General features: G+C 42.9%; 1 protein-coding gene across 8 annotated transcripts in view; it reads left to right on the top strand.

Annotated features, from left to right (window-relative positions):
• palmda (palmdelphin a) overlaps nucleotides 1-26,629 on the top strand; it is a 153,867-nt gene that overhangs the window by 49,776 nt on the left and 77,462 nt on the right. Inside the window, exons 1-2 of one of the 8 annotated variants that reach the window (XM_069939053.1) lie at nucleotides 17,392-17,440; nucleotides 18,440-18,713. The exons of the other annotated variants lie outside the window; for them this stretch is intronic. The gene's annotated coding sequence lies outside the window, so the exon portion shown is untranslated. Of the gene's footprint in view, nucleotides 1-17,391; nucleotides 17,441-18,439; nucleotides 18,714-26,629 lie in introns of those variants that run through there. 8 annotated transcript variants of the gene reach the window in all.

The following is a 26,629-nucleotide window of genomic DNA, read 5'->3' as shown; positions in this document are numbered from 1 at the left end:
CAGAGTTCACAGGATGTTCAGAAAGCTCCAAGATGGAGATTCAACACTATGTTACTGCAAAAACCAGAATTTATTAGTTATTTAAAACAACAAATTGAGGTTTTTATTAGTAATAATAGTAATTCTGTTTCTAGTCATTTTGTTTTATGGGATGCAATGAAAGCTTTTTTACGAGGTCAAATTATTAGTTATGCTTCTAAAGTAAAGAAAGAGAGAATTAAAGAGATTGAAGATTTAGAGAAAAAGGTAACTGTTACTGAAAAAGAATTTCAAAAAAATGCTACTGAAATGCAAAAGAATCAGTTAACTAATTTAAAATTTAAATATAATGAATTACAAACTTATCGGTTTGAATGTTTAATGAATCGAACTAAACATAAATTTTATGAATGGGGTGAGAAAGCTCATAAAGTTCTGTCATGGCAGTTAAAAAAGGAACAATTTTCTAGAATTATACCAGTAATTAGAAAGAAATCGGGTATTACTTTTAGTCAAAAGGAAATTAATGAGGAATTTTGTAATTTTTATAAAAAATTATATACTTTGGAATGTAAAGATGTAACTGAAGATGCTATAGATTCTTTTTTGAAAAATATTAAATTGCCACAATTGAATCAAGAAGATTGAGAGGAGTTAGATAAATCCTTTACAGAAAATGAAATAGAAATGGCGATAAGAGATATGCCAAATGGAAAGGCACTTGGTGAAGATGGGTTTTCTATAGAGTTTTATAAAACTTTTTATGCTGATATATTTCCTATTTATAAGGATGTTTTACAACAAATTTATGACACTTTTCGATTACCCGAGTCTTGTTGCAATGCAATAATTACAGTTATACCAAAAAAAGATAAAGATCCTTTACAGGTTTCTTCTTATAGACCAATATCACTGTTAAATGTAGATTATAAAATTGTAGCAAAAGCTATGGCTAATCGATTAGCTCAATACTTGCCTAAAATAATACATAGTGATCAAACGGGATTTATAAAAAAAATAGATATGCATCAGATAATATTTTGCGTTTAATAACTTTGATAAATAAATCTAAATCTCAGATGAATTATCCAATAGTGGTTTCGCTGGATGCAGAAAAGGCTTTTGATAGAGTGGAATGGAAGTTTTTGTTTAAAGTACGAGAAATTTTGTTTTGGTTCTTCATTTATTGGATTGATAAAGGCTTTATATAATAGCCCGAAGGCCAGAATTGCTGTCAATTGGCAGATCTCAGAATCTTTTAATTTAACAAGGTCTACTAGACAAGGATGCCCATTGTCACCTGCTTTATTCGCTATAGTTATTGAGCCTTTGGCACAATTAATACGTCAAAATGAAAATGTTAAAGGTATGAGAGTTTTGAATGAGGAATATAAGATTAATTTATTTGCTGATGATGTTTTATTATATTTGGTGGATCCGGATATTTCTTTACCAGCAATTCAAGAATGTTTAGAAATTTATGGTCAATTATCTGGTTATAAAGTAAATTGGACCAAAAGTGAAATTTTATCAATTTGTAAAAATGATTATTCAATGTATAAAAGTATTACAAATTTGAAGTGGACCACACAAATTAAATATTTAGGAATTAGTGTTAATACGGAATTTCAAGATTTATATTCAATTACTTATCTTCCTTTAATAAAAAGGATTAAATTAGATTTGATTAGGTGGAAGGATTTGCCTTTGGGTCTATTAGGGAGGATTAATACTATAAAAAAATAATATTTTTCCTCGAATACAATATTTGTTTCAATCAATTCCTTATTTTTAAAATAAAAGTTTTTTTAAGGATCTATATAAAGCAATTAGAGACTTTTTATGGAAGGGAAAATTTCCGAGGGTAGCGATGAGAAAGTTGATGTGGGATTTTCAATTTGGAGGTTTAAGATTACCGAATTTTCAACATTATTATGAAGCAGCTCAATTTAAATTTCTTAGTGCATTAATGAATATGGATGATCTGCCCAGTTGGGAAAAGATAGAAATGGCGGTTATTTCAGAAAAATTTTCTCATGAGTTTTTGTTTCGATGGAATAAAAATTTATTACGAACTTATGATGTCCCAATATTGAAGCATTTATTAAATTTATGGACAAGTAAACTTAATAAATTGGGGCTCAAAAATAAATGGTCTGGACGATTGCCATTATATAACAATCAACTTGTTCCTTTTACAGTCTCCAATATCACTTTGAAACAGTGGGAAAAGAAGGGAATAAAAAATTTATCCGATTGTTTTTCTGAGGGATGTTTTTGTTCTTTTGATGAATTACAAAGGAAATTTGGTATTAGTGGAAACTCTGTATTTGTGTATTATCAATTAAGATCTTTTGTAAAACAGATATGTGGTCGACATATGATTTTATTGTCTGATTCTAATTTTGAGGAATACGTACTTTCAATACCACAAAAGGGATATATATCTGATTTGTATTGTATTTTACAAGAAATTGATAGTAAAAAAGATTGGGATAAAGATAAGTTGAAATGGGAAAAAGATTTAGGTTTTATAATAGCTGAAGAAGCCTGGATGGAAATTTGTCAGAATAGTATTAGGAAATTGGTTAATGCTAGATTAGCGATGATTAATTATAATTTTATACATCAGTTATATTTAACACCGGAGAAACTAAAAAGTTTGGTCTTAGTAAGTCGGATTGCTGTTTTCATTGTGACCAGATGGCTAATACTTTTTTGCATACTGTTTGGTTTTGTGATCAATTGCAACAGTTTTGGAAAGGTATTCAATCTATATTTAACAGTTTATATAATATTTCTCTTGTATTAGATCCTGGTATATTTTTATTAGGGAATATGCAATCATTAATTGATTTAGGCCTACAAGATTATCAGATTTCTTTTATCTATTTAGCTTTAGCTGTGGCCAAGAAATGTATAGCTCTTACTTGGAAAGATAGAAATATATTAACTTTAGATAGGTGGTATTTGGAGATGAAATTCTGTTTGACTATGGAAAGGATATCTTTTTCAGTTCAGGATAGGATGTCTTTTTATAGGTTGAAGTGGACTCCGTTTGCTAAATATATGCATTTAAGTTTGATTTAAATATGTTTTTAAGTTTGATATTTTAGTATTGATAATTTTTTTTGTTGTTAGTATCTTTATTTGTTATGTTTTATCTTTTTTTGTGTAAGTGGGTTTTTTATATAATACTGTTCATTTTATTAACTCTTCACTCTTTCACTCTTTATTTTGGGGGGGATTAAACTAACTTTAAGCTAGGTCATTAATGTTGTGTACTAATTTGGGGGGGGGGGGTTTAGTTTATTTAGTCTGCCGATGTAGTATTGTAATTTTTATTATCTTACGTTTAATCTTTTTACTGTAACTTTCTATTTTATTCATGTTATAAAATCTTAAATAAAGTTTTAAAAAAAAAGATTTTAATGATGTATTGTACCCATGGTTTCCACATCTCTGCAGTAATCAACATATATTATTGCTATATTTCAACTATACTGTCAGGAAAACATAATGGAACTTAGATACATTGAATAAATAATTCCATCCATGCTGATCAAGTTGGGATTCTGGAATCCTCCTATCTGCCTTCATTTGATCCATATCCTTTTGAGCCTTTCCACTCCAACTATCTTAAATGCCATAATTATACCCACTTCTATTGCTATCCTTGGCAGCTTGTTCCAGATAGGGAATACCCTCTAGATGGAAAAAATTGCCCGTCAGGTCTATTTTACACCTCTCTCCGCTCACCTTAAACCTCTGCCCTCCGGTTATAAATTCACAATGGAGAAAAGACCTTCATGATCTTGAATGCTTCTATAACCTCCCCTTCAACCTCCTCCACTACAGGGAATAATGGCCTCATATGATGTGCTGGAATTGTGTTATTATTAATCTTTGGTTATAAAATATACATTTCTTAAAAAAGGCTTTGATATTAAATATGGACGTAGACACACTTACAGGTACACACAATTACAGAGAGAAAAACCATTTTCAGAGACGCAGCATCTGGAAAATGGAGCAAAAAAAATTAGAATTGAATTGTTCCTTCAATTGTTGGAAAATAGTGTTAGCTAAGGAGAAGGACCTGTGTACACAGAGGACTTTTGCTTCAATGATCTGTGTACACAAAGCCATCTGCTTGTCGATTCAGCAGACAATTTGGAACCATATTAACTCATACTTTTGGAAGAGAAGAAACTTTAAAGACAGCAATGATGTAACGTTATGTGATTAAATACATTTGAAAAGCTGCATTTTAATATTGCACTGAGGCGGCCCTCCACCGCAGCAATCAGGCTGGCACTCTAGGTGGTGAGTGTAACCAAAAGCCAGCAGACCGCGCAGTGGCACTGGCCCCAGCAAGCGAACGGGTGAACAAACAGCTAAAGGAGCATAAGGACCAGCAACCCCAAAATGGCGCTGGCCCCCAAAGCACAACCAGCAGACAGGGACAGTGTGCGGGGAAGAAGGCATTGTTATGTAGGAATGTACCCATGTGCGGGGAAACCCACTTTTGTTATGCGAGCCATTACATCAGCAAAAGAGGGAAATGACAGGAACACAAATGGGCTTGAACTCCCAATAAACCAGAGTTGTACCTGACTGCACTCGTGTGTGTGTGTGTGTGTGTGTGTGTGTGTGTGTGTCTCTCTCTCTCTCTCTCTCTCTCTCTCTCTCTCTCTCTCTTCTGCATAATGAGCGGCTACAATTGGTGACCCCAAGGGTTTAGATGGCATCTAAAGCCAGCAGGTTTAGGTGCCATCCAGGTCTTGGCCCACTTCATCTATCAGCCACTGGTAGCCAGCAGCAGTCCACACAGTCACTCTCAAGCTGCCAACCTACTGGACAAATCAGCAACGAGTGTGGTTTGATAAGTGGTACAGATTATAGATATGTTTTTGGGAGATAAATTGGGGCAGGTTTTTTATTGCAGGTCACGTACAAACATTTCAAAACAGATCTCATTTAAAATACTGGAGCTCTGCTCAAGCTAGACTTGCTAGCTCCAAGAGCCTTTGCAAAAGCTTTGGAGAGTGCCCAAGAATCTTCACTAAAGGATTATTGTTTTAGAAAGCAACGAATGAAAGAACTCTGAGCGTAGGTTCGGAGCCACAGGCTGTCTAGGTGTGCTGTTTGCTGTTCTAAGAGCGTCATGTTGGTTTTTGCAAGCAGAGAGAGAGAGTCAAACAGGCTTTTCTCTGAGAGAGAAAGAGAGAGAGAGAGATCAGTTCTGCAGTTTTACAGTTAGCGGCAACAGCTGGGACTGGAACAGGACAATATGGCAAGCTTGTGGAAAAAACCCATTTTGAAGACTAGTTGTGAGTGCTTAGTTCACCCTGGTCAAAGCCCTTATGGTTCAATCAAGAGGAGATAACTGTCTGCCCAATGTTTCACTTGAAATAAGAGAAACACAAAGGAACTCTGTGGTGACCTGAAAGAAAGAGGTTATTGTCTGGAAAACCCTGATGGGGCATGATTCTTCAGTAAGACATTGAAGTGGCTGATTAAAAGGAATCAGTTGTGGGTGTCCAGCATACAACAAATCTCTCTCTGAAAATTGACAAGAACCTTCCTGAGCAGTAACCATTTGCCTTTCAAATTCTAAAGCCTGGTGAACTTTATAAATGTTAAATTCTGTGCACAGCATAAGAATTGCTTGCAACTAGTGAACTTGAAGGAAAGAGAAGTGAGATTGGACTGTGAACCAAAGAACTTTTCTGAACTTACACACACATTACATACATGTGTGCTTAGAATTAGAAGGGGGTTAAGTTAGGTTAGTTAATAGTGATAAGTTAAAGTGTGATTCTGTTTTCAAGTTTAAAGATAATTAAAAGCAACTTTTGTTTGCGTAACCATTTAGCATGGTGAATATCTATTGCTGCTGGGTTTTGGGGTCCTCTGGGCTCGTAACACCAGGCTGAGGCACAGTTTCAGATCCAGCAGATCACAGTGGAGTCCACCCAGTACTACCACATGGTGATCACCCTGGACCAGGACACAGCAAGCCAGATGCTCATCTTTATCCAAGAACTCCGATCAGAAGGCACCTACATTGCCTTCAAGGACTTACTAATCGAGACCTTTGGAGTCTCATGGCGCAAGAGAGGGACATGTCTGCTCCACTTGGACAGGCTAGGGGAGAGGCGCCCATCAGATCTAATGAACGAGGTGCTGGCCCTCCTTGGAAAGCATGAGCCCTGGATCATGTTTGAACAGGCATTTCTGGAGCAACTGCCCGAGGACATCCAATTGCTTCTTGTAGACGTGGAATTCAGCGACCCCACCCCCACCATTCCCAGAAAGTCATTCTGTGGAAACAGAAAAGAGAGTGCTTGGCATCCATGGGGCTTGTCGCTATACCTCACAGCCAGACCCGTGCAAACCTAACGAAGGAACAACAGCCCCACAGAGATCCACAGATGAATACGCCAAAATCCTGGCAGAGTTCCTGGTAGTGCTCATCCACCAATACACCATGGTGATGCCCCAGCACACATTACATCCTTACCTAAGGCCCACCGCTTCATGCACAAGCAAGATGTCTTCCCCCAGAGAAGTTCCAGCTGGCAAAGGAGGAATTCAAGAAATTGGAAGAGCTTGGCATAGTACGGCGGTCATACAGCCCATGGGCTTCTTCCCTGCACATGGCGCCCAAAGCCACTGGGGGTTGGAGACTTTTCAGCAACTGCCGTCATCTCAATGAAGCCACAACATCAGCTCGATACCCCGTGCTGCACATCCAGGACTTTGCGGCCAACCTGCAAGGGGAAAAGATCTTTTCTAAAGTGGACCTCGTGTGGGGATACACCCCAATGATATCTCCAAGACCGCCATCATCATCCCGTTCAGCCTGTTCGAATTCCTGTGCATGCCATTTCGGGTTAAACCTTCCAATGGCTGATGGATGCAGTGGGCCGAGACCTGGATGGCTCCTTCATCTATTTGGATAACATCCTCATGATGAGCAGGGACCGACAAGAACACTTGATGCACCTCGGCAACCTCTACACCCTGCTGAGCGAATTCATACTGACGATCAACCCAGCCAAATGCCAATTTGGGTTGCAGGACCATCAACTTCCTGTGCCATAGGATAACCAAAGAAGGGATCACACCACTACTCAGCAAGGTGGAGGCCATCCAGAAGTTTCCTAGGCCCAGCACAACCAGGGAACCACACAAGTTTGTGGGGATGATCAACTTCTACCTCAGGTTCATCCCCTCTGCTACCAGGATCATGTGGCTCTTGTTCACCCAGATGGCGGGCAAGGCAAAGGACATAACATGGGATAAGGAGTCATCAGAGGCCTTTGTGAAGACCAAAGAAGCCCTGGCAGGTGCCGCTGTCTTGGTACACCCCAGAGAAGATGCTGCAAAGGCCCTTACGGTGGAAGCCTCAGGAACGATGATTGGCGGAGTTCTGGAGCAGCAGATCGAAGGATGTTAGCGGCCGTTGGCTTTCTTCAGCAAACGTCTGCGGCCCCTGGAACTGAAGTACAGAGCTTTTGACATGTTCTTCATGTACATCCTCGAGGGCAGGACTTTTAAGGCCTTCCTAGACCACAAGTCCTTACTTTCACCTTGGCCAAGATCTCAGATCCCTGGTTAGCCCACCAGCAGCATCACATGTCTTACATCGTGGAGTACACCACAGATTTAAGGCATGTCTTCAGCAAGGACAAGGTGGTGGCCGATACAGTGTCCAAACCGAGATTCCATGCCCTATCAAAGGGAGTTCATTTCTGGTGATGGCGCAGTAAGATGATGCGGAGATGCCCCAGTACAGGACAGCCATGTCGGGACTGCAACTCCAAGACTATTACAAACGGCGCCTTCTGGTGGCCACCTTCCTGTGCGACGTGGCCACCAGCCAGGTCAGACCTATCATCCCAGCGGCTTGGAGACAGCAGGTTTTTGATTCCATCCATGGGCTGGCTTACCCATCCATCAGGACCACAGTCCAACTGGTGGCCAACAAATACACATGGCATGGATTATGAAAACAGGTCAGCAGGTGGGCGAAGGGTTTCATGCAGTGCCAAACAGCCAAGGTGCAGCAGCATATCAAGACCCCACCTCAGCTCATCAAGCCCACTGATCACTGGACATAGTGGGACCCTACCAGTATCCCAGGATACATGACAGTTTCACCAGGTGGCCGGAAGCAGTCCTGTTAGTGGACACATCTACAACCTCACGCACCAGAGCTCCAATTTCCTCCTGGGTAGAATGGTTCGGGACACCTTGCCACATTACATTGGACAGAAGGCCCCAAGCGTGTGGGGTGCCCAGCTGCACCACACAATGGCCTATCACCCACAGTCAAATGGGCTGGTGGAGCACTTCCACAGGCACCTCAAGGCTGCACTCACGACCAGACTGCAAGGGCCTAACTGGGTTGATGAGCTACCATGGGCTCTGCTAGATATCTGCATGGCACCCAAGGAGGACCTCAACATCTTTTCGGACCAACTCATCTGCGGTCTCCACTGGTAGTCCCGGGGGAATTCATACCATCTCCAGGCAGATAGCAGAACAACATGGCAACACTTCTCCATAAATTACGGGAAAGAGTCGGCAGCCTAGCCCTAACTGCACTGGCAGACACAGACATATGAGGACATACATACCCAAAGATCTACAGGAATGTGAGTATTTTTCATTTGCAGGGTTCTACATTGTCCATCACTGCAGAGGCCATACAAGGGTCCGTCCTGGGTCATCTGAAACAATGGAACCACATTCGAGCTGGAGGTCAGAGGCAAGATGGAGGTCTTCACCACAGAGAGGTTAAACCCAGCACACCTTGACCCGGCATACCCAGTCGAGATGCCAGCACCATGCAAAAGAGGCAGTCCACCAAAAACTGCAGAGACACTGCCTCAGGGACCAAGGATAATATCGCCGGTTCTGGGGGGGGGGTCATATAGTGGCCACCACTGTGGCAATCAGGCTGGCACTCCGGGCGGCAAGCGCAACCAAAAGCCAGCAGACCGTGCAGTGGCACTGGCCCCAGCAAGCAAGCCGGCAGACCATCAGCTAAGGCAGAATAAGGGCCAGAAACCGCAAAATAGCACTGGCCCCACCACACAGCTAACCGAGAGGGTCAGCCCGCTGGGAAGAAGGTATTCTTTTGTAAGAATGTACCCGCGAGTGGGAAACCTGCTTTTGTTATGCGGGCCATTAGATCAGCCAAAGGGGGAAACAACAGGAATGCAAACTGTATAAAAGTTGGGTCTGAGCCCCCAATAACCCAGAGCTATACCTGACTACACTCATGTGTGTGTGTGTGTGTGTGTGTGTGTGTGTGTGTGTGTGTGTGTGTGTGTGTGTGTGTGTGTGTGTGTGAGTTTCTCTTCTGAGTAGCGTGCGGCTATAGCACCAATAAATATCTGACATCAGAAATGCAGAAACATTCCCTGAGGATAGATCTGGTTGAGTTCTCCTTGTCAACTCTACTGTTTCTCTTAGTTAAGAAAGCGAGAGTGCTTTAAATAGCTGTAGAGCTCATCGAAAGAATCAAAGACTTGTTGATCCAAACCAAGGCTTTTATTAGCAAAAGATAGGAGCTCTTCACAGGTGGCCGACCAGTCCGGAATGATCTGACCTGGTTAGGGACACAACCCTTTAAGGCCCAGACAGTAGGCGTGGCTTAGCTCTCAGCCAATCGCTGTAAGCACAGTCTAGATACTGTAACTATATACACTATATACATTGGTGATAGATCTGTACTATCACAGTAGCTGCTTGTGACTGATCCAATTCTGGGTAAAAGAAAGCAAGAGAATTCTTGTTTCTGGATTATAACCATTGTGATGGTTACTTCGTCAGACTCGTACCTGAGTTTGTGAAATCATTGTGTTCGTTATATACATTAATGATCTAGATGATGGGGTGGTGAATTGGATTAGTAAATATGCAGACGATACTAAGATAGGTGGAATAGTGGATAATGAAGAAGGTTTTCAAGGATTGCAGAGGGATTTGGGCTGCTTAGAAAAGTGGGCTGAAAAATGGCAGATGGAATTTAATTCTGATAAGTGTGAGGTGCTTCATTTTGGTAAGAAGAATCAGATTAGGACATATGTGGTAAATGGGAGAGCATTGAGGAATACAGAAGAGCAGAAAGATTTAGGAGTAACGGTACATCGTTCCCTGAAGGTAGAAACTCACGTGAATAGGGTGGTGAAGAAGGCTTTTAGTATGCTGGCCTTTATCAATCATTGCATGGAATATAGGAGTTGGGAGGTGATGTTGAGATTGTATAAGACGTTGGTGCGGCCTAATTTGGAGTTCTGTGTGCAGTTCTGGTCGCCTAATTATAGGAAGGATATAAACAGAGTGGAGAGAGTGCAGAGAAGGTTTACCAGAATGTTGCCTGGGTTTAAGCATCTGGAGTATGGGGAGAGATTGGACAGATTGGGTCTTTATTCTTTGGAGCGTAGAAGGTTGAGAGGGGATTTGATAGAAGTATTTAAGATTATGAAAGGGATAGACAGAATGGATGTGGATAGACTATTTCCGTTAAGAGGAGGAAAGATTAAAACAAGAGGACATGAGTTAAGAATTAAGGGGCAGAGGTTTAGAGGTAACATGAGGGGGAACTTCTTTACTCAGAGAGTGGTAGCTGTGTGGAATCATCTTCCGGGAGAAATAGTGGCGGCGGAGTCAATTGCATTATTTAAGAAAAGGTTGGACAGGTATATGGATGAGAAGAAGATGGAGGGTTATGGGCATTGTGCAGGGAGGTGGGACTAGAAAGGGGTGTTTGGTTCGGTGCGGACTAGAAGGGCCTAATGGCCTGTTTCCGTGCTGTAATTGTTATGAAATGTAATGTTATGTTATTAAAAAAGTGAAACACAGATACTATAACCTCCTTGCAAGAGGATGAAATCATTCGTATGAAGAAACAATCCTCTGAAAACAACACTCCAAAAATTTTGTGAGTTTTGAGGTCTGATGCTTCACACCTGCTCCATAATAACTTTTGAACAGCAATTTAAACAATTTAAAGAATCTGAGTTTCAACATAAAACTGACTGAAAACTGTCAAACACACACACACACACACACACACACACACAGAGTTAAAGTTAAGTTTAGAGTTAAGTAAGAATTGTTATTGATATAAATTACTGTTTTGAAGATACCATTGTCTTAGTGATTTTCTATTGCTGCTGGTCTAGGTCGTTACACTGGATAGTTGGGTAGCATGATTGATGTTACGACTGTTTTCTGTCAGTCGATGAATTCATCCCTGTCCAAGCCCCCTCCCAAAACTCAGACCTACTTCCTATTTGCAATAATTAGAGTAGAAAACAATAAACAAAAGCCTGCTGGTCAAGGCAAAGCACACTAGAGGTAGGCAGCTCTATTTTGCACATCCTCCTGTCCACATTCAAGGGAAGAGGTGGCTGACCAGATTTCTCAGTGGAAGCCCGCTTGAAGAGACTTTAAGAGAATGCAAGGTAGAATGTTTTTCCAACCAATAATGGTTGGAAATTTGGGATACACTGCCAGAGAGAGTGGAAGGGGCAGAGATTTGCACAAAATTTAAAAAGTCTCAATGAGTACTGAAATGGCAGAGAAGGATATAAACCATGTGCTAGTAGATGAGATTAGTGGGGATGGGTTCTTGATGGCCTTGCAGAGACAGGGTGGGAACAGGCCTGTTTCTGAGCAGTTTGACTGTCCCTTCATGATTCTATGACTATAAATTAGCAAGAAAAATAATGAGTGTTTCCTTTTCCTTGGAGTAAAATGGCATTTGATTATTTAGATTATCAACAACAATAGTTTGGTTATGGACAATCTGCAGAATCCATGCTGCTTTCTTTAAAGTAGCCCTCTTCTGGAACCTTCTAATCCCATTCACTATTTTACCATTTGTCTATGGAAGATCACATGATACAATCTTTAAAGGAATGACAAAATTAAAATATAAATTATTGTCCAAAGACCTAGTTTACAGATGACAGATACGTAAAAGTAATTTTATATTTTATTAGATTGTGATATTTAATTTGCAACAGTGGGAACTAACAGTTTGAAACCAGGTCGATCCCCCAGTGCATATGATATGGGGACCCAGGTGTGTCCCCCAGGTGCATATGATGTGGGGACCCAGGTGTGTCCCCCAGGTGCATATGATGTGGGGACCCAGGTGTGTCCCCCAGGTGCATATGATGTGGGGACCCAGGTGTGTCCCCCAGTGTATATGATGTGGGGACCCAGGTCTGTCCCCCAGTGCATATGATGTGTGGACCCAGGTCGATCCCCCAGTGCATATGATGAGGAGACCCAGGTCGATCCCCAGGTGCATATGATGTGGGGACCCAGGTCGATTTCCTCTGTGCATACTGTGCAGGGACCTGTCCACGTTTTCTGCTAAATTTTGAACCAATGTAATTGCATTTCTTTATGTTGTTTTATTTTCTGGATTCTTTCTCATGAGAAATATCTGGGGAGGAGATTAGAAACTACTTTACACTTGGCAACTTCATTGTCAGTTCAAGGACCTTGGCTATTCATAAACAATGTGTGCAATCTCAAGCTCAAACATACACGCATGTGTGACAGCACCAAAGAATTGAATAAAATGAAAAAAAAAGATTGGGACTGTTAAACATTCTCAAACATCACATTGCCGTTTACTCTTTATTGGAGACAGTTTACAAAAGGAATGTTTATCCATAATGCTGTAGTGCTATTAAATATACAATTCACATTAGCTAGCATTGGCAATCTTTTGTAAATCAGTCCTCAAGGACTTAATGGGTCAGTCTTCAACTGAATTCAAATTTTCTTGATCTATTTGTTTCTGTCAGATATGATATGCACTGGAGAATGCAATAATTAATCATAAAGTCCAGGCCAAGAGACTCCATGTGGGCCCATTCTTTGCATTTCTGATAGAAGCATGTAAGTTTTAATTACTATCTAGAGGCAATGGAAGTTTCACACTGACAATTAATCACAACAATTTTCTCTCTGTATTCTGATTAGTGCAAAGCTCTTACAGCGCCAGCAACTGGGAATCGAATCCAGTGCTGTCTGTAAGGATTCTCCCCAAGTCTGCATGGGTTTCCTCCAGGTGCTCCAAGTTCCTCCCACCCTTCAAAACATATGGGGGTGGTACGTCATTTGGGTGTAATTGGGGCAGCATGGACTCATGGGCCAAAAGGGCCTGTTACTGTACTCTATCTCTAAATTTAAAACATGAGGAATATGTGAAGAGATACACTTTGTGGCCCAGAAAAATATCAAACTCAGGAATCCCTCACACATAAAACAATCGGTGACAGCATTTTCATTGTTATCCATTTCAAATTTCCAATGTCTGAAGGATTTTCATGCCCACAGCAATTTCTGTGCTCTTACCTGAATAAGGAATTAAGGTCCCTGATGCGAGGAGTCATTCAATAGTTCAAAACATAGTTCTCCTCTCATTTTATAAATTTTCTTTTCCTTTACTGCTGGAAGAAATTCCTACCCAACCAAAGAGTTACCCTCATGGAACCTTTATTCCCACTCAAGGATGAAAATGAACTAATGATCAATTCGTGTCCACAACTCATTCAGTCCACTTAGGTTCCTATTCTAGTCTCTGGACTTCTCTCTCCGAAGGGACTGGGGATGCTCAGCCAATAGGTAGATGGAAGTCTGAGTTTGGACTACAAATAGCTCAAAAGAGAGACCACGGCTATTCTGGAATGAAAGAAAAGAGCAGTTCATTTAGCATTGCAAAGCCTTTCGATATCCTTCACACTCTCAAAATTTAAGGTGGTTTAAATTCTTTCTATTCAAATTCATAGATTATTCTGGACTAGCCAATCAGTAGGCAGATTATGAGAAAGTCCTAAAGAAATAGGTAAGAGTCAACCTACCAGATCAAATAAACTATCGTTGATTAGAGTATGTCCATATGCACTGGAGCTTAACAGAGAGTGGTGTGATTGCAATGGAAATGTTGACGTTTCTGGGGTAATTTGACAGGGTGGGTACTGAAAGACTTTCCATCCCTCAACAGGGCATAAGGAAAATGGATAAGCAGTTAGTCATTTCAGAATTTTTTGAAATGTAGACAGACAGTACGGTAACAGGCCCTTTCAGCCCACGAGCCCGTGCCGTCCAATTGATCTACAGCACTTGGTATGTTTTGAACAGTAGGAGGAAACTGGGGCACCCAGGGAAACCCATGCAGACATGGAGAGAAGCCTGTGGTCTACAAACTCATTACAGACAGCACGGGATTTGAACCCCAGTTGCTAGCACTGTAAGACTGTTGCGCTAACTGTGCCCCTAACCTTGAGATGAGGGAAAAAAAATAACTAGGGCTTTGTGAATTCTCCATATCAGAGGACAGAAGATTTTAAATATCCAGGCCTCAGACTGATAGATTCTTGGGATAATAAAGGAATCAAAGAAGAATCAGGAAAGTGTAATGTGGGTGCTTTCAAAGAATAATAGAGATTCCACAAACAAGTCCACCTCCTGTTCATACTTACATTCTTTTCACTTCAGAGTCAGAATTTTAAATTGTCATGAACAAGTCACCAAATTCAGTGTTTTGCAGCAGCCATACATTGCAAACATTCATATTATGAACCATCTTATGACAATAATATTATATAAAAAATAAAAGTAGTCGTGCATGAAAAGTAAGGCCGTGTCTTTGGTTCCTTGATTATTCAGGAATCTGATGGCAGTGGGAAAGGAGCTCTCCTTGTGATATTGAGTGCTTGTCTTTAGGCTCCTGTACCTTTTTCCCAATGGTAGCAGAGTAAAGAGGGCATGGACTGGGTGGTGGGGTCTTTGAGGATAGAGGCTGCATTTTTAAGACACCGCCTCATGTATGTCTTCAATAGAGTGATCTGGTGCTTGTGATGTGGCAGGCTGAGTTAACAACCCTCTGGAGTTTTTTTCTTGTTCTGAAATTTGACACGTCCATACCAGACAGTGATGCAACCAGTCAGAATACTGACCATGGTAAACATGTAGAAATTTTCAAGACTTTTTGCTGACATACCGAATCTCTTCAAGCACCTCACAAGGTACAGCTGCTAGCAGGCAGGCCTTCGTGATTGCATCAATATGGAGGCTCGGAGACGTTGACACCCAGGAATTTGAGTTCCTGACCCTCTCCACTACTAAGCCCTTGATGAGGTCTGGGTCGTGCTCTCTTGACTCCCTCTTGAAGTCCACAATCATCTTCTTGGTTTTGCTAATGTTGAGCGCAAGGTTGTTGATGTGACACCACTCAAAGAGCTAATCTATCTCCCTCCTGTACACTTCCTCATTGCCGTTTGTGATTCTGCAGTCGTGGGTATATAATGAGCAGAGCAGTGAGCTAAGCACACATCCTTGCGCTTGCATTGATAATCAGTGTGAAGGATATGTTGCTTCAATTCGTACTGACTGAGGTCTTCCGATGACAAAGTTAAGGATCCAGTTGCAAAGGTGGGTACAGAGGGCCAGAGTTTATAGCTTTTTGGCCATCACTGAGGGACTTTAACTTTTTGTGGTGCACTGTTAGCCAAAATCAGACACACACAAAGATAAAGACTGTACAACAGGCTTTAATCCACAAAGATTTCCACAGAGCCAGGCTGCCTGTGGCTGCACCAGCTCTGAGTGAGACCTCGGGAGGCCGACGCAGGCTTATATCCCGGAGGGTGATTGACACCCGACCGGGTGGGGCTTGATCCATTCAGGCCGACTGATTGACAGCCGGCCAGGTGTTGTCCTGTCCCCTTACACTCCTGCGGGTACAGAGGTTGCCCCCTGCAGTTGGCCGGTGGTGTACTACCACACTTTTCCCAAGTATAACCAGTGGAGAAATATTTCAAGAGTTCATTACTTGCTTCATGTTGTACCATTAATAATCGCAAAAGACTAGAGTTGTCAAACGATCAGGCTTTTATTAACTAAAGTCTGGAACAACCATCTACCTCATTGACTGATCGAAGCAAAGTGAAAGGGGAAACATGCAAGGGCCAATGGGTAGGATCGGTCACAGGAGGCGTGTCCAGCCAGCAGCAGCCAATCATGGCATAACAGTGGTTTACCACACTTAGTTTTTGATTATTGGGCCACAGCTATCACCTCACAGACAATTAGAAATGGATATTAAATGCTGCAGTTGGTAGTGATGCTCAATGCATGTATATAAAAAAAGTGGCATTTAGCTTCTGTAAAGTATAAGTTCAGACAAAAGCTAACTTAAAACAGGGACTCGTGTAACAAGCCAGGCTTTTTTTTTCCCCAAGAATAACACATTAGGAATACAAATTGTTAACTCTTTCAAAAATACAGTATATAAACACTCAAATTGTATGCTTGGCTTTTGGCAATAAGGCAGTCATCAGTGATTCTACCTGTGGCCATTTTAACAGATTATGAATAAGCAAGATGGCGACACTACTGTGGCAATGGCAGCATTGGCCCTGATGCAGACCTGTCAGGACCGTGACTTTCAATGCTCTTCCCTGGGGTCCTACTGCCCAGCCATCCTGTCTGAGGGCCCCATGCGGGTTTAAACAAACTGTGGAATGGGGCTGGAGCCTTTTATATTTAGATTGAAGACTGACGGAGGTCTGTAACCAAGATGGCAGTGGGTCACACAGAGCAGCTCAAGCCTCAAGGGACCAGTGCAAGAGAGCACTGAGGCCACAGCAATGAGCCAGTGTGGTACTCAGCAGCCAAAGGTCTCACGCCAGACTGCAGGCTGTTGGTGACTAGCTTGGGCAAACTAGGATGAGTGAAGGTGCCAGTGATGATGGCATTCCGAAAGGGCCAGCCTCAGGCACTGACAGTTTCCAAATTGCATTGGGTTTCAAAATCAGTCGGGACCAATGACGTGGGTAGGAAGGGGGAAGAGGTCCTGCTGGGAGAGTTTAGGGAGTTGGATGCAAAGTTGAAGCAAAGGACATCCAGGGTGGTAATCTCAGGAGTGCTACTCATGCTTGTGAGGCTAAAAATGGGAAGATAATGGAGCTAACCGTGGATAAAGAGATGAATCAGGAGGGAGGGCTTCATACTTGTGGATAATTGGGCTTTGTTCCAGGGAAGGAGGCACCAGTTCCAACAGGATGATTTGCATCTGAACTGGAGGGGGACTAGTATCCTTGTGGGTAGGTTCACAACTGCTGCACAGGAGGGTTTAAACTCAATTCGCGGGGAGGGGGGGAACCGGATAGAGCAGATAGCGAGGTGGAGGACAGTAATGGTCATGTGAGGACTGCATGTAAGGACAGAAAGCAGAGGTCTGTAACTGATAGAGCTACTGATAGAAATAAATCTCAGATGTATCTATTTCAATGTGAGGAGTATTGTCAGTAAGGGAGATGATATTAGGGTGTGGTTATGCATGTGATTATGACATCATTGCTATTAATTTGACTTGGTTGCAGAAGGGGCAGGACTGACAGCTCAATGTTCCAAGGTTCTGATGTTTCAGTCATGATAGAGGGGGAGGGATGAAAGGGTGGCATTGTTAGGGAAAATATAACAGCTGTGCTTAGACAGGAGAACACTGTAGATTCACCTACAGTGGCCATATGGGTAGAACTAAGGAACAGGAAAGGTGTGAGCACACTAATAGGCTTGTATTATAGATCGCCCAATTGTCCGAGGGAATTGGGGGCGCAAATCTGTCAGGAGAGAGCAGACCAGTGTAAAGTTCTGGTAGTAGGAGATTTTAACTTTCCACATATTAAATGGGACTCCCATACTGTAAAAGGACTGGGTGGCTTAGAGTTTGTCAAATGTGTACAGGAAAGTTTTCTAAATCAATATGTAGAGGTTCCAATGAGAGAGGATATCCCATTAAGGAACCAGGTAGGTTAGGTGGCAGAAGTCCGTGTAGGTGAGCATTTTGGGTACAGTGGCCATAATGCCATTACATTCAAATTACTTATAGATAAAGTTAATCTGGTCCTGGAGTTGAGGTTCTAAATTGGAGAAACGCCAATTTTGTGGAAATGAGAAAGGATCTCATTCGATTGGAATAAGCTGTTTTTTGGCAAGGATATGTCCGACAAGTGAAAGGCATTCAAAGGCGAGATTTTTAGGGTGCAGAGTTTGCACGTTCCTACCAGGATTAAAGGCAAAATTAAGAGGCATCGGGAACCTTCGTTTTAAAGGATTGTTGGACATATGATTAAGAAGAAGAGAGAGATGTATAACTGGGATAGACAACAAGGATCAAATGAGCTACTGGCAGAGTATAAAAAATGTAAGAGAATACTAAAGAAGGAAATCAAGATGGCAAAAAGAAAGCATGAAGGTGCTTTGGCAGATAATGTGAAGTTAAATACGCAAGGTTTCTACAAGTATGTTAAGAGTAAGAGCATAAAATGAGTCCCCTAGAGGATCAGAGTGGTCAACTATGTGTGGAGCCTCACGAAATGGAGGAGATCTTAAACAGTATTTTTTGCATCAGTATTTACTCAGGAAATTCGCATAATGCACACGGATGGAAGGGGAAAAATAAAAGTGTCATGAAACATATGGAGATTAAGATGGAGGAGGTGATTGCGGCCTTACAGTGAATAAAGGTAGACAAATTGCCTGGGTTGGATTTTCCCTTGGGCCTTAAGGGACATATGAGTCGGAATTGCAGATATATTCAAAATGTCCTTAGCCACGGGAGAGGTGCCGGAGGATTGGAGTTCATGTTGACCCATTGTTTAAGAAATGCTCGAAGAATAAACCAGGTAACTATAGGCCGGTGAGACTGACATCATTGCAGCACAATCAATAACCACATATAGTCAGGATAATTTGAACTATTTTGTAACCATGTAAGAATACACCCTTCTCACTGTAGTAACTGTAGTGCATCACTGTGGGGCATATGTATATTTATATGAGCGTGTGTGAACTGTTTCCTGAGATGGTGGAAGGCATCAGTAAGTAAAGTCTCTTCTGTTATTTGAATCCTACATCTCTAAGTTATTTAAGAAGCCTCCCAAGTAACTCAAGAGACATAACACGTGGTCAAAGGCTTTAATGTCCTGAAACCTCCAGCATACAACTGCATGCTTCTGGCCTGTATCCAAGGCTGGAACTGAGGGAGAAGCCTAGGGCTCTCAGCTTTATTAGGAAACTAATAACGGAGGAGTTACCAAGTCAGAGGTGGCCAGCCTGAGAAATCCAGTGAGGTTCCACCACCTGTATTATCGTGTTTCACCTCATTCACCCCTTTCTTTTTGGATAAAGTCCTGTGTGGTGAAGTGACAGTTTCCATTGTCATTGTCTCCGGACATACTGTTTATACTAATTAATAGATTCAGCCGGTCCGGTGGCTTTATCTGCCACTGCGATTGCCGCAGCACTGGTGGTGTCGTCATCGGCTCCTGCAGTGCGGTGCACCATTCTGGTGGGCTGAGTGTCCAGGTGCTGAGCTGTGGCAGTGTGAACTGGTTCCAAGGGGGTTGAGAATGCCAGTTGTACCGCTGAAAGTTGCAGGGGTGTGGGCCTGAGGTGTGGTGATGATGGTAGTGGTTGTAAGAGATTATTTACCTGGACGATACCTGGGGCCAGGTGGTCACTGATGAGGGCTTCTGGGTGCACCTCTTATGCCAGGGCCTCTGCTCGAGCCAGGTCCTGGATGGACACTGTGTTTTCCTGTCCAGGTATGGTACATGGGCATACTGGGAGTTGGCATGCAAGAGGTGCACCTCCTTGACCAACAGGTCCACCTTGTGGGTCCTAACATGTCTGCCGAGAAGCATCAGTCCAGGGTAGTCAGCTAAACTGGCAGCTTGTTTCTTGATGCCGACCTCTGAGGGTAAAAGAAGAGTTTCTCAAGTGGGGTGGCTTTCGTGGCCGTACAGCGTAGGGACCTGGTGACGTGTAATGCTTCTGGGAGAACCTCTTGCCACTGGGAGACATTCATTTTGACTTGAGGGCCAAGGGATTTCCCTCCATATAGTGTTGTTCTCCCTTTCCACCTGCCCATTCCCACAGGGGTTGTAACTGGTGGTTCTGCTTCCTTGGACAGGAAGTACTGACACATCTCATCCATGAATGAGGACCCCAAGTCACTGTGAATGTAACCAGGATACCCGAACAATGTGAAGAAGTTGCGGAGGTCTTTAATAATTGTAGATGTGGTCATATCTGGGAAGGTGATTGCATCTGGGAAGGTGATTGCAAATGGGAAGTGTGAGTATTCGTCCATGAAATTCAGGAAATTCATTTTCTTGTTCGTGGATGGAAGGAGTCCCTTGAAGTCCATACTGAGACATTTAAAACAACAAGTGGCCTTGATCAGATGAGCTCTCTCCGGCCAATAGAAGTGCGGCTTGGACTCCACACAGACCGAGCAGTTATAGGTCAGCTCCCTGATCTCCCCCACTGAATAGGGGAGATTACGGGCTCTCACAAAGTGGTAGAGCCTGGTGACCCTGCGATGGCAGAGGCTATTGTAGAGGACTTGGAGGCTCTGGTGCAGGTTCCCCTGGACAGGGCATTGGGTGACTCATTGAGCTTCTCTGGCTGATACAAGATCTTGTATTTGAAGATGAACAGCTCAATTCTCCATCTGATGATTTGTCATTTTTGAGTTTTCCCTGTTGTTTATTGTTAAACATAAAAGCAACGGCTTTCTAGTCCACCAGCAGGGTGAAGGATCTGCCAGCAAAATAGTGGCTCCATTGGCACAGCATCTCGACTATAGCCTGCACCTCCTTCTCAATGGCCATGTGCCTGAGTTCGGGGTTCTGGAGTGTTCAGAAAAATAATGCCACAGGCCTGCCTGCTTGGTTCAGTGAGGCAGCCAGGGAAAAGTCAGAGGCGTCGCTTTTGACTTGGAAAGGGATGGATTCATCAATGGTGTGCAAGGCGTCCCTGGCAATCTCACTTTTAATGGCCTCGATTGCCTCACGGGCCTCCGCCAATGGAGGGAAGGTGGCTCTTTTTACCAGAGGATGGGCTTTGTCTGCATAGTATGAGAAAAACCCCAGGCACCTTGTGGTTCTGGGGTAATGGGAGTTCCAGCAGGGAGCGCGTCAGTCAGGGACAATGATGTCATGCTCCACCACATACCCAAGTATTGCCAACTGCGTGGTACTGAATACGTGCTTTTTCTGATTGTATATTAAGTTCAGGGTTTTTGCAGTGGCCAGAAACTTTTGCAGTTTCTAATTGTGTTCCTCTTGGGTACGGCCACAGATGGTGACATCATCCAAATAGGGATATGTGCCTTTTAATTTATTGTCATTCACTATGTGGTCCATTTCCCTTTGGAAATTAACACTCTATTTATGAGGCCGAATGGGACCCACAGAAAGTGGTAGAGGCGGCCGTTGGCTTCAAACACCATGTAGGGACAGTTCTCCAGGCGGATCAGGATCTGGTGGTATGCTGACTTGTAGTCTATAGTGGAAAATACCCGGAATTAGACGATCACATTCACCATGTCGACTATGTGGGGGAGGGGATAGGCATCCAATAAGGTGAAATTATTGATGGTCTGGCTGTAATCGATGACCATCCGTTGCTTCTCCCTAATCTTAACTACCCCCACCTATGCCCTCCAGGGGCTGTTACTGGGTTTTATGATACCCTCTGCTAGTAGCCAACCCATTCGGCTTTTATGAACTCCCTGCCCCTGGGACTGTATCACCTGGTTTTCGTGGTGACCGGTTTGGAGTCGAGGATGAGGTTCTGGAATGGGGTGGGGGGGTGGTGTGGTGTGGAGGGACCCAGAGGGTAGCTAGCACACAGGTCATTTTCCTTGAACAGCGTTCCTGTGCATGTGATTGGCCATGTTCAGAAGGGGTAGTGGGCCATCCAGGAATTGGTTATTTATGACTGTGATTGGGATGTGGGACTCATCAAACTTCATCAGCATGCACTTAAGCTTAGACTGGAAATCTAGCCCCATTATTACTGGTACACAGAGATGGGGTATTACTGACAATATGAAGTTTTTATATTTCGTCCCGCAAATGGTTAGGGTCATGGTGCAGCACCCACTGATTTCGTGGAATGGGACTCAGCCATTAATGCTAACTTGGCAGGGGACACTGGTAGGGTGCAGCGTTGGACTGTGCCCAAGTGTATAAAGCTCTCAGTACTCCCTGTGTTGAGTAAGCATCCCGTGGTGTGGCCATTTTCCTCTATGTCCATCATTGATCTCACCAGTTGGTGTGGCCTGTTCTGATCCAACACAATGGTGGCTAGTATCAACCCATTGTTGGAGTTGCTGCTGCTGTAACATTGGGATGGATGCCTCCAAGATGGCTGCCCTGGGGATCTCAAAGATGGTAGCCCCCATGGATCGCACATGGAGTTGTCCGGAAGGGAAGCAGGATGTGATGTCATCCTGTGTTGTTTGTCTTCTGTTCCCGCCATTCAGTTCTCGGGTACCGGAAGTGACTCTGGAAGATGGTAACGTGGGTTGCGGCCCACACGCAGCGCTGCTGGAAAGAGTTTTAGAGCAGCATACCTTAGTGTAGTGCCTCTTCCTCCTGCAGTTCAAACAGGTTTCGCTATGAGTTGGGCAATATTTTCACGCGTGTTGAGTTTGGCTGTAGTAATTGCACTTTGAGTGCTCAGCGGCTGCAATGACAGTCAGGGTCAAAGTCCCAAGATGCCGGTGGCGGTGCAACTTCCTGGAAGGTCCAGTCGTCTTCTCTAGGATTCTCTCACGGGTGTGGTTGGAATGGAAACTGACCATTAACCCGTCACGAATGAGCTCTTCTTGGAAGGCTGCACCCATTACATCCTTGTATCCGCAGGATCGTCTCAGCTCTCTCGTGTCCCTCACAAAATCATCGACAGACTCCCCAGGGCCCTGGCATTGGGTACATCGAGTTCAGGGGGGCTCCATATTGCTGTCTCAGGAGGGCCACTGATGTAAAAAGTAGATCATACTTATCGCCATCAGCTGAGATCTCGTGGTGCCTCATGAAGACCTTCAGACAATGTCGACACATAATCGAATTTAACGGAGGCCTCTGGTTCCTTGGAATCTGTCTCCAGCTTCTCTACTCGTATCGCTTTGTCCCTGGCAAAGTAATCAGAACATTAAATTGTAGCGCGATCAATAACCACACGCACATGGTCAAAGGATTTAATGTCCTGAAACTTCCGTCATACAACTATATGCTTCTGGCCTGGATTCAAGGCTGGAACTGAAGGAGGAGACTAGAGTTCTCAGCCTTTATTGGGAAACTATAGGGAGGCTTACCAGATCATAGGCAGTCCAGCCTGAGCTGTCCAGTGAGGATCCCCCACCTGCATTACAATGTTCTACCACAGTCATTAGCAGGTAAATTATTGGAAGGAGTTCTGAGAAATAGGATATATAGGTATTTGGACAGCTATGGGCTCATTAAGATCTGTCAACATGGCTTTGTGTGTGGTACATCATGTTTAACAAATCTTGTAGAGTTTGTCGAGGAAGTTACTAAGAAACTAGATGAAGAAAGACTGTGGATGTTGTCTACATGGACTTTAGTAAAGCCTTCAGCAAGGTCCCACATGGGAAGTAAGTTCAGAAGGTTAAGACACTAGGTATGCGCAAAGGAGTTGTAAACTGGATTCAAATTGGCTATGTAGGAGAAAACAGAATGGTAGTGGATGATTGCTTCTCAGACTGGAGGCCTGTGACGAGTGGTGTGCCTCAGGGTATCTGCATTAGGACCATTCTTTGTAGTTTATATCAATGATCTGGATGATAATGTGGTAAATTGGATCAGCAAGTTTGCTGATAAAACAAAGATAGGAACCGTAGTGAATGGTGAGGAAGATTTTCAAAGCTTGCAGATGGATCTGGACCAACTTGGAGACTGGGCCAGTAAATGGATGATGGAGTTTAATGTAGACAAGTGTGAGGCATTGTATTTTGGAAGAGCATATCATGGAAGGACATACCCTGTAAATGGTAGGCCACTGAGGAGTGCAGAGGAGCAAAGAGACCTGGGACAGGTAGATTGTTCCCTGAAGGTGGTGTCGCAGGTGGACAGGGTTGTAAAGAAAGCTTTTGGTATTTTGGCCTTTATAAATTGAAGAATTAAATATAGGAGATGGGATGTTATGATGAAATTATATAAGACATTGGTGAGGCCAAATTTGGAATATTGTGTGCAGTTCTGGTCACCTAGCTACAGGAAGGATATCAATAAGATTGAAAGAGTGCAGAGAAGATTTACTAGGATGGTGCCAGGTCTTCAGGATTTGAGTTACAAGGAAAAGTTAAACAGGTTAGGACTTTATTCCTTGGAACAAAGAAGAATGAGGGGAGATTTGACAGAGGTTTACAAAATTATTATGGATGTAGACAGAGTAAATATGAGAAGGCTCTTTCCACTGAGATTAGGAGAGATAAATACAAGAGAGCATGGCTTTAGGGTGAAAGGGGAAAGGTTTAGGGGGAACCACTCAGAGAGTAGTGGAAGTGGGAATGAGCTGCCATCTGATGTGGTGGGTGCAGACTTGATCTTGAGTTTTAAGAATTAATTGGTTAGATATGTGTATGGGAGAGGCCTGGAGGGTTATGGAATGGGAGCAGGTTATCGGGACTAGCACCGACTAGAAGGGCCGAATGTCCTGTGTTTCTGTGCTGTATGGTTCAGGGTGGAGCAGGGTGACTGGGATGCCTTGGGTTCACTGCTGGACCAGACAGGAGGCCATATGGCCACGAGGTTACAGAAGCACAAGAGGAGGAGGTAGTGGGATTCATGGACACTCTATCTCTGAAGGGATTCTCTTTTGCTTCTCTTTCTCTTCGTGATTGGAGCGCTGAACTAGAGATGCCTCTGTGTGCCCCTTTAAAGGGCAAACAAAGAAAAACAAATTCTGTATATTTCAAGTACATGATAATAAAGGAATCTAGAATCTTTCTGAATTTTAAATTAGTTAAAATGGTAAAGTGTGGAATTTCAACTGAACATGCAAAGCAATCATCTTCCTTGGTGTTATTTTTGTCTTGATTTGAAGGCTGCATTGTTTTGTAATGTCAGCGATCCATTTATGAACTGATATTCTCTCCTCACTCTCCAGAATGACTACAGTGATTGTCAGCACCCTAAGATACATAAAAATGTGTAAGAGGCAAGTTCATTGTGTTAATATGGTACTGCTTTAAAAAAAAATCAAGATTATTTTGGTCCTTGGTGGACTAATATGTCGTATGGAACAATGGATGACTCTGTAGATCATCCAGCAAGAACTCTCTGTACTTTTAATGTTACCATATCTAGATTTGCAGCTGATGTTCAGATAGTAACATGACGACAGTACCCTTGGCCTAGGATATAAATTCTCTCAAGCAATGACACCCAGAGACAAATTCACTGTAAAATCACACACCATATTTCTATGTTAAAGAGTTCACTATCTCTGTTGCATTTCATGCCTTACTAGACACAGGAGACCCTAAATCTGCCACACAAGGCATATCTCCCCAGCATCTAGTAGAGTAAAAAACCCCTGGAATCCAGCACATATGAGGATTGGTAGATGCCGGAAAAGTGAAGGATGCGTGCTTAGCCCACTCCTCTACTTGTTATGCACCCATGACTGTGTGGCCAGGCACAATTCCAATGTCATTGGCAAACTTGTAGTTGTCGGCAGAATCACAAACGGCAATGAGGAAGCGTAGGGGAGGGAGATAGATCAGCTCTTTGAATGGTGTCATATCAACAATCGCAGTCAATGTCAGCTAAACCAAGGAGATGATTGTGGGCTTCAGGAGGGAGTCAGGGAAACACGACCCTGTCCTCATCAAGGGCTCAATAGTGGAGAGGGTCAAGAACGTCAAATTCCTGGGTGTCAACATCTCCAAGGATCTGTCCTGGAGCCTCCATGTTGATTCAATCACAAAGTCTCGCCAGTGGCTATTATTTGTGAGGTGTCTGAGGAGATTCAGTATGTCACAGATGTACTGTGGAGGGCATTCTGTCTGGTTGCATCACTGCCTGGTATGGAGCTGCCAACTCTTAGGACAAGAATAAACTCCAGAGGGTTGTTAACTCAGCCTGTTACATCATACACACCAGACTTTATTCCATCGAGGACATCTGCATGAGGCAGTATCTTAAAAAGAAACAGTCTCCATCCTCCCTCTTCACTCTGCTACCATTGGGAAAAAGGGACAGAAGCATAAAGATGAGCACTTATCGGCACAAGGACAGCTTCTTCCCCACTGCCATCAGATTCCTGAATAATCAATGAACCAAAGACACTACCTTACTTTTCAAGCACTATTATTTTACTTGTTTTTATAGTAATGTCGTAAGACGGTTCTAATATGAATGTTTGCCCTGTGACGCTGCTGCGAACCACCGAAATTCATGACTTGTTCATGACAATAAATTCTGATTCTGATTCAGATTGCTGGTTGCTTGAAATTGAGTGTTGCGTGATTGGTGAACTAACTGCTAAGGGGCACCAATTTTAAACTTTCATAGATTTTGCCAATTTATTCTCAACAATTTTTTTGCCGGTTGCTTGAATTCTACGTAACAGGAATTTTACTGTCTATATTTTCCTTTGTTTTTCTTCCACTGCAGAAACCATCCATGGCAGGAGCTGTGGTTTTAAAGTTTTACGGAAAGACATTTGCTCCTTCATGGTGTAATACAATGTGAACATGTTATCTATTGTGTTCATTTCTCTA

Source organism: Narcine bancroftii, chromosome 5 (genome assembly GCF_036971445.1).
Source record: "Narcine bancroftii isolate sNarBan1 chromosome 5, sNarBan1.hap1, whole genome shotgun sequence".
Taxonomy (NCBI): Eukaryota; Metazoa; Chordata; class Chondrichthyes; order Torpediniformes; family Narcinidae; genus Narcine; species Narcine bancroftii.
This window is presented reverse-complemented; position numbering and strand designations above follow the sequence as displayed.